General features: G+C 34.8%; 1 pseudogene; it reads left to right on the top strand.

Annotated features, from left to right (window-relative positions):
* Positions 1-13,082, top strand: part of LOC100413062 (transmembrane protein 184C-like) — a 36,727-nt pseudogene extending 23,645 nt beyond the window's left edge.
* Positions 13,083-13,890: the final 808 nt, after the last annotated feature.

Raw genomic sequence — 13,890 nt, 5'->3', positions numbered from 1 at the left:
ACATTTTCAAGTGCTGTGATTAGTATTTTAATACAATTGCTAACCAATCTGCACACCATTTCCCTTCTCCTGATATACAAACAATTATGAGAGAATCCAGGTGCAATTCTTTTACAGCTCTTATAAAACACTATTGAGCAGCTAATGACCTTGACAAAATTATCTTCATTAGAGTCTTGAAAGCTAATCCAATCTGTTTTGGTGAGGATATGCTGTAGTAAAATGAGATTTTGGTAATCTGCAGCCTGAAAATTCTTTGCGTTTTTGCTCATTGTCCCTAAAATACTTAAATGGTTTGTCTTCCAAATCTTTGATTTCTCCGTGATTCAGTAATTTAATATATACACTGTATTATTTATAATATTTGTATAATATTTCCTTTCATTTATCTTAGAGAACTAGAAATATTAATAATATTTCTAATTCTAACATTAATATTTCTAATTCTGATGTGTTTTTTCTGAAAGCTCTGTCAATAAAGTAGAAATAATAGCATAAATTTCTTTAGTATAAAACTATTCCAGCCAAACATTATTACTTACCTTCCCAATGTCTTAATTTGAAAACAAATTTAAAAACTGGTGTGCCACAACAAGAAAACACAATTTCCTACAAGCCAGATATGCTTAATGAATAGAAGCCACCAGAATGCCTTCCAAAAATGTCCACATGCAGCTTTGGATAATTGGGAGACTATGAAAATGTATAATTTTATTATCCATTGAAAATATTTTCTTTAGGGGTTTATAGCTATTAGTATCACCTTCTGTTTTATTGTAATAATGTCCAGAGGCACAGGACTGCATATTTTATTACTTACCATTACATAGGCTGGTTATTTGAAGAGTATCACATGATGAAAGCAAAGAAGGGCTTTGGGTCTTGTAGCTGAGAATGCTCCAAAGAGAGCAATATGACTGACTCCTAGATCGTATTGGCTCTTCCAAACTAGCATAGCACTCTTCAGAAAATGCACTTGGGTAAATGGTATCTCAGTTGCCTAAATAGTTTCAGCTTTAGAGCTCTTTACCTCACTTCTTACTACCTTGATGACTGACTTTCATGGCCTGTCACATAAGTTTGCTTTCATATTCAAATCATGTTATGACCTTGGCACTCTTCCTGTTTCTCTTTTCTGTCTTGCCTCTTCACATTTTATATTTCTTAGAAGTTCTATAAGCATCATACCTTCCTATTGAACATGATTCTGAAGAAATCTTGTCCCAGAAGGCCATACATTTTCAGGGAGCACTACCTAGAGAATTCAGTCATGCATTTGTTACTGTTAAAATATTCAAGATGCTTATTGCATAAGAATAACACGGTATTAACTTTAGGATTACTCAAAAAGGCAGGTTTATTCTCATCAAATAGTACTATTAAAATGACCTTCTTCAGTGATCATTTCGCTCAAATACAATCTGTTAGCAGATCAAAAATTGAGTGTCTAAAAGGAAAACAAAACAAAACAGAACAAAAACCAACTACATAGCTAGAATTAGAAATGGAGCTAAACACAAAGCTCCAGACTCTGAATCTAGTATTCATCCTAGTGTGATGTGCTCTAGCACTTATTCTGTATTGATCACATTGTTTTACCAACTCTAGTAGGTCTTTTGTCTACACAGCAAACTATTTCTCCTGTAGTTCTGTTGCAAATAGACATAGAACATATAAATGCAAAAAACACTTTAAGCCAATTCATCTGAAAGGTTTTAAAATTTGGCCTCACAATTTAAAGAGCCATTATTTTATTCAGACAATAGCAGAGAATATTTCCTGTCATATGCTGAAAATACACACATTGTTAATGTTGATAAAAATTTCATGATAAAACTAGGAATGTTATTTAGGAAAAATTCTTCAATATTCTGAACCTCACTTGGGTTACATATAAAATGGTGATATGAAAATTGATAAGAATAACTAATAGTTCCACCAAATACAGACATGTACTCCTATCCCAGTGTGGACAATCTTTGTGCATAAAATTTTATTTATTTATTTATTTATTTATTTATTTATTTATTTATTTATTTTGAGACAGAGTCTCACTCTGTCATCCAAGCTGGAGTGCTTTGATGTGATCCTGGCTCACTGCAACCTCTGCCACCTGGGTTCAAGCAGTTATCCTGCTTCAGCCTCCCAAGGAGCTGGGATTACTGGCACCCATCCCCATGCCTGGCTAATTTTTGTATTTGTATAGGCTAATTTTGTATCTGTATAGGCCAGGCTGGACTCAAACTCCTGACCTCAGGTGCTGGGATTACAGGCATGAGCCACCACACCCAGCTGGAATTTGATATTTAAGCTACTTCTTGATTATAAGTAAAAATAGCACTGCAGTATCAATATACTATTGGAAGTTCTACACAGAGCAATCAGGCAAGAAAAAGAAATAAAGCATATTCAAATAGTAAAGGAGAAAGTCAAACTGTCTCTATTTGCAGATGACCTGATTGTGTATCTAAAGACCCCATCATATCAGCCCAAAATATTCTCAAACTGATAAGCAACCTCAGCAAAGTCACAGGATACAAAATCAATGTGCAGAAATCATAAGCATTCCTATACAACAATAACAGACAGAGAGCCAAATCAAGAGCAAACTCCCATTCACAATTGCTACAAAGAGAGTAAAATACCTAGGAATACAACTAACAAAGGATATAAAGGACCTCTTCAAGGATAATTGCAAACCACTGCTCAATGAAATAAGAGAGGACACAAACAGATGGAAAAACATTCCATTCTCATGGTTAGGAAGAATTAATATCATGAAAATGGCCATGCTGGCAAAAGTAATCTATAGATTCAACACTATCCCCATAAAGCTACCAATGACCTTCTTCACAGAACTGGAATAAAACATTTTAAACTTCATATGGAATCACAAGGGAGCCCACACAGTCAAGACAATCCTAAGCAAAAAGAGCAAAGCCAGAGGCATCGCACTGCCAGACTTCAAACTATACTACAAGGCCACAGTAATCAAAACAGCATGGTACTGGTGCCAAAACAGAGACATAGACCAACGGAACAGAACAAAGGCCCCAGAAGCAACACCACATGTCTACAACCATCTGATCTTTAACAAACCTGACAAAAACAAGCAATGGGGAAAAGACTCCTTGTTTAATAAATGGTGTTGGGAAAACTGGCTAGCAATGTGCAGAAAGCAGAAACTGGACCCCTACCTGTCATGTTTCACTAAAATTAACTCCAGATGGATGAAAGATTTAAACAAAAAACCTAACACCATAAAAACACTATGAGAAAACATGGGCAAAACCATCAAGGACATAGGTATAGGCAAGGACTTCATGACTAAAACACCAAAAGCAATGGCAATAAAAGCCAAGATAGACAAATGGGATCTAACTAAAATTCAGAGCTTCTGTACAGCAAAAGAAACCATCATTAGAGCGAACTGGTAACCAACAGAATGGGAAAAAAATTTTTGCAAGCTACCCATCTGACAAAGGGCTAGTATCCAGAATCTACAAAGAACTAAAACAGAGATACAAGAAAAAAATAAACAACCCCATTTAAAAGTGGGCAAAGGTATGAACAGACACTTTTCAAAAGAAGACATATATGAGGCCAACAAACATATAAAAAAATGCTCATCATCACTGATCATTAGAGAAATGCAAATTAAAACCCCATTGAGATACCCTCTCACGCCAGTTAGAATGGTGATCATTAAAAAATCAGGAGACAACAGATGCTGGAGAGGATGTGGAGAAATAGGTGGGACTTACACATTTGGTGGGAGTGTAAATTCGTTCAACCATTGTGGAAGACAGCGTGGCAATTTCTCAAAAATTTAGAAATAGAAATTCCATTTGACCCAGCAATTCCATTACTGGGTATATACCCAAAGAACTATAAATTGCTCTACTATAAAGATAACATGCACACGTGTGTTCATTGCAGCCCTGTGTACAATAGCAAAGACCTGGAACCAACCCAGATGCCCATCAATGATAGACTGGACAAAGAAAATGTGGTACATATACACCATGGAATACTATGCAACCATAAAAAATGATGAGTTTGTGTCCTTTGTAGGGACTTGGATGAATCTGGAAACCATCATTCTCAGAAAACTGACACAGGAACAGAATGGCATTTTCTCACTCATAGGTGAGTGTTGAACAATGAGAACATGTGGACTTAGGGAGAGGAGCATCACACACTGGGGGCAGTTGTGGGGGGTAGGGGAGAGACGGCGGGGGGTGGGAAGGATGGGGAGGGATAAAATGGGGAGAAATGACATATAGTATGCACCTAAAGTAAAATTTAAAAAATGTGACCATCTCAATAGATACAGAAAAGGCCTTTGATAAAATCCAATATCCCTTCATGTACAAAATTCCTCAACAGTCTAGGCATCAAGAAAACATACCTCAAAATAATAAAAGTCCTCTATGACAAACTCACAGCCAATATCATACTTAACAGGTAAAAGATGAAACCAATCTCCTTGAACTGGAACTAAACAAGAGTGTCCTCTCTTCACTACTCCTATTCAACATAATACTAAAAGTTCCAGGCAGAGCAATCATTCAAGAGCAAGAAATAAAGGGTATCCAAATAGAAAGAAAATCAAACTATCTCTCATCACAGAGGATGTAATTCTATACCTAGAAAACTCTGTAGACTCTGCCAAAAGACTCCTAGAACTGTTATGCAACTTCAGTAAAGTTTGAGGATAAAAAATTGTTTTCTTTCAGTAACATGAATGCAGTTGGAGGTCATTATCCTAGACAAATTAACACAAGAACAAAAAAGCATCTTGTAACTTATAGGTGCTTAGAACATTTTTACCCAAACCTCAGTATCAGACAATATACCCATGTAATAAACATGCACATGTACCATTTCATCTAAAATAAAAGTTGAAATTATTTAAAAAAATAAGTTTAACTTAGTGATGGCTTTACAAACTGGAAGTTGGAGTCTATTCTAATACAAAGTTACTCATTTTCAGTGTTGCGTAAGTTTTTATTATATTTGCATCTCTTATAATATTTAAATATTTTTGTATCAAATGATTGTAGTTTTCTTGAGAAAGAGTCATATTCTAATTTTAGCTGATTTTTGAAAGTTTAGGTATAACTTTGATTATACCTAAAAATATTATTATAAAAATATCCAGGGCCGGGCACGGTGGCTCACACCTGTAATCCCAGCACTTTGGGAGGCCAAGGTGGGTGGATCACGAGGTCAGGAGATCAAGACCATCCTGATCAACATGGTGAAACCCCGTCTCTACTAAAAATACAAAACATTATCTGGGCATGATGGCGCGTGCCTGTAATCCCAGCTACTCAGGAGGCTGAGGCAGGAAAATTGCTTGAACCCAGGAGACAGATGTTGCAGTGAGCAGAGATTGTGCCATTGAACTCCAGCCTGGGTAACAAGAGCAAAACTCCGTCTCAAAAAAAAAAAAATCCAGAAAAACCACATTCTCACAAATTACAAATTGGCAACTTTTATATTTATAAAACCCTTGGGATTTCTAAGAGCTGCTACAGGTCTGAAAATATGAATGGGAAAAATATTGCAGATTTAAAAGTTTTGCCAGAAAACCATGGATACTAATATATAATTTTCTACAAAAACATTTTTAATCTGATAATTGGGACTTTTTCAAAAATTCATGAAACCTACATTATTAGTAGAAGATATAACATTTAGACTTTTAAGTTTCTTATTCACGCCAAGTAATGTAATTTTCATTTTCACTTTAAAATGCATAGAAAAATATTCAGTCATTTTACTATTGAATAAATCCCTATATAATGAAATACATTTAATAATATATAATTTACAAATCAGAAAGGTACTACAGAGTATCTCAGATCTGGCATCTTTTTCATCATTTTTAGAATCAGAGACTCAAGGTAATAGTAAAATGATCTTCAAAATAACACCATATAACATTACGGACTTGGTAGGAATTATTCAGCTCTGTGTGAACTCTTTTAGATTATTAAAATCATAAAGACCAATAAGATCTCATTTGCAATCACACTTTAAATCAAAAAAAGTTTAATGTCTACTCCAAATTTCACATTAATGAGTTTTAATCCATCAACCCATGATGCAATCTGGAATTATTTACTTAATGAATATCTTTCACAACCAGTTATAAATTTCTATAATTTATTTAACAAAAAACTAGTTTTTTTGTATGTATTCTCTCACTTAATTTTTATAGCAATTCTATGATGCATAAATGACTATTATCCCCATCTTACCAATGAGGAAAGAAAAGTCTAAGTGAGTTAAACTACTTCTCTTGGTTGTAGTTTGTAATGGTAAGAATGGAACAAGGATTACCTGCAGAGATGTATTCCCAATTATTACATTGTATCATATTAAATAGTTGAAACTATAATATGCTGCTGATCTAATTTAAAATTAATACTGACTCTATTACAAGTTTATTACTTAATTATAAATAAATAATATGCAAAGTTCCTTAAGAAATTTTCATATTAGAAAAGAAGATGGTGTATTATTTATGGTTAAAAAAGTATTATGCAATAGTGCAATGTCTCAGATATAAAATGAAATAAACCTAAAGAAGTTGAGTTTTAAAAAATAAAACAAATTCAAACAATATAAAGTGAACACTTATTTTTCCCTCTTAGTCAGTCCTATTAAATATATTATTTCATCAGTTTAGAAGTTATAAAAAATTATTGCTGGCAGTTACCCACTATTTGTGTTCACTCATACGACTTTTGATTCTTTGGAATGTTAACAAATGACATGATTCAATATTTTAATCAAAAATCTATAAGCATTTATACTGTCAGTCATAACTATTTCAGGTTAGGTTTTATCTTTTATAGTTAAAATTGTATTTCAAAGTTTTAACTTCAATATGTTGAAATATTAAATTAAAAGACTTCTATAATAAATTAATGAAAATAAGTTGTATATATTTTTAAAATGTTAATTAGATCCAAATAAAAATAAAATTTTTGTTCAATTGTTTTTGAAATTTCTGTAGTGCCAAAGTATATACAACCACTATAGATTAGAAATGTTGGGATCATTCATTCATTTATCAAGTATTTATTGAAGGCCCTTTAAGACCAAGTGGTATAATTGCTATACATGCTTCTGGAAATTCACATACATACAAAGACAAATTCTACATTTCACAGGGCTTACTATCAGTAAGGACATGATTGATGATCAGCGATTTCAATGTAGAGTTATTAGTGCTATTCAAGTGAAATATATAGACAGATCACAATAACTTAGATTGTGGAGTTCAGAAATAGTTTTCTCATTGAATAATACCCATAGAAATTCTAAGATAAGCAGATTCTGGGTAAAAGTATGATTTGCAAGGAGCTGTATGTATATGTGTTTTTGTTTTCTTTTTTTATTTTTTTGAAGAACTAAAAGTAATTAATATGGCTAAAGAACTGGCAGTGAAGAGATAAATCTGGAGAGGCAAATTGACTTTAGATCCCACTCAATATTGATTATGAGGAGTTTGTCACTTGGGCATTGAGGTGCAATTGAAAGTTATTAAGTAAACCTCAGTTAGATTTGCCTTTTAGAAAGTTGATTTTTACTTTATAGAGGGAGGAATAAGATGTTAGAGAATAAATGCAGAGATACAGATTCTGCTGAATTTATTCATGTTGGAGATGACAGAACATTCATGTAGAATAAAGGTATTAAGATGAAGAGAAAGTGGATTTGGGAGGTATTTCAGAAACAAAATTGGCACAACACAGTGACTGATTGGATATGATATGTGGTGATCATTAGAGGAAGAAAATCAGCTTTGGGAAGCAGCATACAGAGTTTAATGTTGAATGTGAGGTGTCACGGTGGCATGAAAGCTTTATGGCAGTCAGATTATATAGTCAGAAGCCCAGAAGAGAGATTCTGGATGGCAATATTTGGCATATGGTAAGTAGGCAATGCATGTAGGTTTGTTGACAGAGTTAAACAAATAAATTAAAAAGCAATGATATAATAATAATAAGCAGTAATATTGATAAGCACTTTGCATATGCCAGGCACAATTCTAAGTTCAGAATATATGAAATATTTTTTTAGTAAACACTGATAAAACCCTTTGATATAGACACTACACACATTTTATATACGAGGAAATTGAGACACAAATGGGTAAAAGATATAGAGATACAGATACAGATATAATTGTAGATAGATACAGACATAAATTTAATATTCCTTGAGAGTGACTGAGATCATGCATGAAGAGTGTACAAAACAATAGTTCTTGACTAGGAGCCATGGCTCATCCCTGTAATCCCAACAGTTTGGGAGGCTGAGGTGGAAGGATTGCTTGAGCCCAGTATATAGAGACAAGCCTGGGCAACATAGGAGACCCTCATCTCTACAAAAACTTTTTTTAAAAAAATAGGTGGGCATCGTGGCACGCATTCGAACTACTTGGAAGTAGTCCCAATTACTTGGGACACTGAGGTAGGAGGATTACTTGAGCTGGATGTCAAGGTTGCAATGAGCCATGATCGTGTCACTGCATTCCAGCCTGGGTGACAGAGTGAGATCCTGTCTCAAAAATAATGATAATAATATCTCAAGTGGAAGAGACATGACACTCCTCCTTGTACCTAAGAAATAATTTGGACTGTCTGATTTGACTTGGGACTATAGTCCATATATACTGGAATAGCTTCCCAGAAGTTACTGATCTCTCTCACACACACAAAGACACACACACACATACACACACAACCCTGGAGCACTAATAATATATGGTGTTAGAAGAAATCTAAGGATGGAACACAGGAAAACGTCATAACGAGAAAGGGTCTGGAAAAGAGAAACAAACTGAATGTTGATGGAGGCAGGAGAGGGGACTGTTGTGGTGAAATCAGGAAAGATATAAGTCACTGAAGTCAAATAAAGAATAAGTGGTTGTCAACCCTATGTGCAGAAATTGAATCAACTCAACTCCTGACAAAATAACATTTGGCTAAACCTTTTTAAAAACGGAATAAAAAATCAATTGACATTCAACTGCTGTCACTTCAGTTGATTTCCAAAAACCTGCACTCAAGTCACCAAGTCACCACCTATCACTCTGCATTTTCTTCACCAGCCAACCAACTCCCCCAACACACATACTCCACCACCAGAATTAGTCTTCTTCTAGAATTATTTGAAACTGCCACTAACAGGTTCCTGTTCTTTATTCGTACTTCAGATGCTGCTAAAACTGTCTCTCTTCTTTGCTTTCCTGTACACCACCAAAGAACTCTCTTGCTAGTGGTACCCACATCTAGGTAAGAAAATTCACCTTGCTTTTCATAAACTTTAAATTACTTGTGATGAATGGCTTTGGGGTGGTCTGTTTTGCCTAAATATACCTTAGAAAGGCGAGAGACTGACATATCTAGGAGCCAGGAAATAAAGTACCATAACAATTATACATCACGGTGCTCAAGCAGATTATACTGAAAATCACTCATTGACTTTGGCAATAAAGACGTGTTTGGTGATCTTAAATATAAAGTAATTTAGTATACATAAACTTACATGTTCTAAATACTGTTAGAGTCAAGACTTTATACCGTATCCTATTTTCTCTGACATTATTAATAATAGAATGTTCTAGTAAACATATTCAGGTTAATGATTCCCATACATAATCTACAACAGTGCCTGGCACAGATTATGTACTCAATAAATGTTTACCTACATAAGTTTACCAATATTTATATAAATGGATTAAGATGAAAATATATCTACTACTATACTATAAATAAAGATAAAATATATCTATTACCATACCAAACTGAATAGATTGATTCAATTTGTTTTATTTCACCACTATCAGAGTCTGCCAGAAATATCTTACTCTGTTAGCGAAGAATTTCATCATTTTGTCAGCTTACTTAAGAAATGCTTCTCACTATAAAATAATAGAATATGGTGTTTCTTATTCCTATCAGATTTCGTGAGAAGGGAAAGAGAGTATCTGGGTAAAGGCGATAATTCATCATGTAAACTAAAGATTACACACTAGTTTTTGAAAGCATAGGTATATTTGCCCCGGTTATTACAATGGTAATAACAGAACCAACTTCCCAGAGAGGGGTGTCTGAAAAAATACTTTAAAATTTGGCTAATCTCCTTTCATATCCATACCTTGGACTGTTTTAGCTATGGCTTTTTGGAGATTTCTAGGTAATGGCATATCTCTATGGAGATAGCAAACAGTGCTAGTTGATGGAGTGCTATATTGGTAATCTGCCCTACAGCAAAATTTCCTCTACTGAGGATTGAGAGTTAAGGACGGCAACCTAATAATTTCAAAGCCGGTAGTGAAGCAAGGATGATTTACATCACAGACATACAATCACATGTACACACATGCAATCATAAAAATTGAAACTAAAAATGTCACTGTGTTGATATATCTTTCAATTGGCTAAAAGGTTTTATATTTATTCCACCTTGCCTCCAGTCACATTACTTGATGCTGTAGAAAAATTGCCATGTTAAGTACCGTTAAGAGCTCAGGAGTAGCATCTAAATTGTAGTCCAGATTTAATATATAGTAATATTTGTCTTACTAAAAGTTCCATATTTAATTTCTTCCCTTTAGAAAACCCATTGATATTCTGAATACCTACTACATTGACATTCTCAACTGAAGGAAATTTAATTATTTTTCATTATTAGACTTTGTCTTTAACCCAAGGGAAAAATTGGAAAGGAAACCAATAAAACAGTATGAACTTCAAGTACATGATGAGACTTTAAAGATATAATGAAATCACATCCTTTGGCATTCATATACAATTTTTATTACTTATGTATAGAGGCACCTTAACAATATGGAGGAGCCTGGATATCTGACCATCTATTCTAGTAAGGAATTCAGTACAAGGCAAAACCAGACAAAATGTATCCACCTCATAATCAAGACCCTGAGGACACCATGATAGCCATCCTCTAAGTTATTTTGCATTTACACAGTCTTTTGAGCACTTCAGAAGAAAGACATTTCATGTGAACTCTGTGATTCCTCCTCTAGTCTTGGGAAACTCCTCTCCAAGCCTTTTCCTGTGTTGTCTCCTGCAGAGAATGCTTGCTCACATAGATTGCTGCTTCTTCCAATTATTTTATTCCCTACCCTGAGAGAAGATTAGTTCAAAAGAATAGCACAGCTAAACAGTGCTACTGATTGTTTTGCTCTTCTAAACAAATTCAAGTGTAATTGTCTTTATACCCAAAAGACTGGGGTGAGGAGTAGTGGTAGGCACGGCCAATCTGAAGCAAAAGTATGAAGCAAATAAAGTTTGCTTTTACCCAACCACTTCCCTCTAGTAATTTTCTTATGCTATTTGTCATCCCTGAGCATTAAACTACACTAGTTTTCCTTTGAAATTTTCTGGCTTACTTTTACCCATAGAAACTACCTTTTCAGCTACTTGGTAATCCAGTGCCCCATTCTCATGCAGAGGATGTCTGGTTTCACCTTAGCATCAACACCATTTGCTTCCAAACTTTCTAGAATAAGTTTTTTTCCCCAATTTTCTTTGCAACTCTGTACTCTTAATGTATTTACCAAATAAAATTGAGTACTAATATTAGGCTTTCTAAAGACATGCTGTCCAAAGCAGTAGTCCTAATGTACTGATTTTAGCTTTTAGCAATCTGATATAAGAGATATTTGGAGGTAGGTAGGCACTTCAGAACCTCTCAGAACTCATAATGTAGGCATTCATTCATGATGAATGTATGTAAAGTATCCTTGGGATTAAGTGTCAAGTTCATTCATGGAAACTTGTAGAACTCACTTCTTAGGACAGTTGAGATAATAATACAGGATTTCTTTTGAGTTGTAATCTAATGCATTCATTAATAAAAACACTAAATTGAAAGTCCCTCCATCATAGGGGACGTTCCATGGAAATGAGTGAGGAAATTCTGGGGCCTTATCTACAAGCAAAATTGGGTGAAGAGACACTGGAGGGTGGAAACTCAGTCCCCAAAGAAAACAGTGAGCAGGTAGGTAGCTGAGGGGCAGAACTGGGGTGCAAAGAGTAGCACCCTGAGTGACCTCAATTGTAACAGTAGCAGCAGGAGCACAAACACAGTTCTGGCCAAGGAGGTGGCTCAAGCCGTTGGTAAGATTGCCCAACAGCTCTTTCTACATAGTATGCGAGTTGACAAAACAAAGGACAGGCTTCCCATTACAGTCTCCTTCAAGCTCTTTTCAATTGCTACTCAGAGCCCATTTGGTTGAAAACAAGTTTTGCATTTGTACCTGGAGGAACTGGAGACAGTGGGTTTGACCTTTAGCAGTGGTCATCTGCCTGGTGTCCATAGTGATTGTCATAGTGGTTGTGGTTTCCTTATGTGTGGGGGGATTACAGAAACTGGAGATTCAAATACACACAAAAGGCTTGGTTTATTGCTGGGATTGTTTTGATTTTGGCAATACCTTTGGCAATATCTATATCACTGTGGGTAATATTACTACAGTTAGTGCATTATATGTAACCTAAATTACAAAAACCAATAATAAGGATTCTTTGGATGGTACTCATACACAGTTCAGATAATTGGATACTCCAGCATTGCAATATATGTGCATACCTGCAGAGAATTCTATAAAGCTTCTGTCATTTACCATTTTATGAGATTCCTTACCAATTATCTAACTACCCATTATCCATATCTTGTACTAATTATTAAAGCCAAAGATCAGCAGAAACATTTTCTTCCTTTACGTTGCTATCCACGATAGACTATGGTAGAAGAATTGCTCTTTAGGCAAACTAGGTATATTGTAGTATAAAGTTGTCAGACCATTCACCACATCATTGTTTTAATCTGTGAGCTGCTTGCTATACATGATTGGCTTTTCATATGCTTGGACTTATTTGGTTATAATAAACAACATGTCACAGTTGTTTGACATGTATTGTCTCCTGCTAGTTTATAAAAAACTAAAGGAAGAACTGAGCCCAAACCAACATGTTGGCAAATTTCTTTGTGCAAAGCTGGGTTTTTTTTTGTTTCTTTCTTTTTGGTAAGTAGTGGTTATTTCTTTGATGGTAAAAGTTGGCATTATTTATGAGAAGCGTGTATAGGAATGGCAAACAGTAGAAGCTGTGGCTCCAGGATTCCAAAACTTTATATCTGCATTGAGAGTTTCCTTGTTCTACTACTCATCACTACACTTTCTCATAAAGCATATCTCCAAGAAGCAGAGCACAGCTCATTCTTTGATTCCTTTCTTGCCATGTGGAATGTTTCAGATATTAGTATTTTTGAATAAGTAAGGCACATTGGAAGGACAGTCAGGAGACATCAGAGGAAAAGTTTGTTTCCTGAGGATCACTATCAAAATGAACATACAAGCTTATTATCATCATGGAGCTGCAATTTCCACTGACTCATTCATGTCACTTTAACCCATGGGTCATTATAAGGATTTTGACACACTGAGACTCCCCAGACTATAGCTATTATACCTAAAGTATCTGAGTAAATATTTAATAATACTATAGGAGAGAAAAAAATTCAGTTAAATCTGTGGATTCCTGAACAGTGTGGAAATGAAAACGTGCAACTACTGTATTGTATCATTACCTGGTATTCCACGGCTCAGGATTTCATGCTTAGGAAAAACAATAAATAATAGGAAATTTCAACACAAAAATAGCTGAAAGCCAGGTGCAGCTAATGGATATATACATATGCACACACCCACACACACACATGCATATATAGAGAGAGTAAATCCTGTGTGTGTATGTATGTGTGTATTTGCATGTTTTGTACATCAAAAGTAAGCTGTCTGAATTTCCTAGACCTAGACTTGATTTCTTAACATTGGAG

This window comes from Callithrix jacchus, chromosome X (assembly GCF_049354715.1).
Source record: "Callithrix jacchus isolate 240 chromosome X, calJac240_pri, whole genome shotgun sequence".
Classification (NCBI taxonomy): Eukaryota; Metazoa; Chordata; class Mammalia; order Primates; family Cebidae; genus Callithrix; species Callithrix jacchus.
Note: the sequence above shows the minus strand (reverse complement) of the source record. Positions and strands in the feature narration are given on the sequence as shown.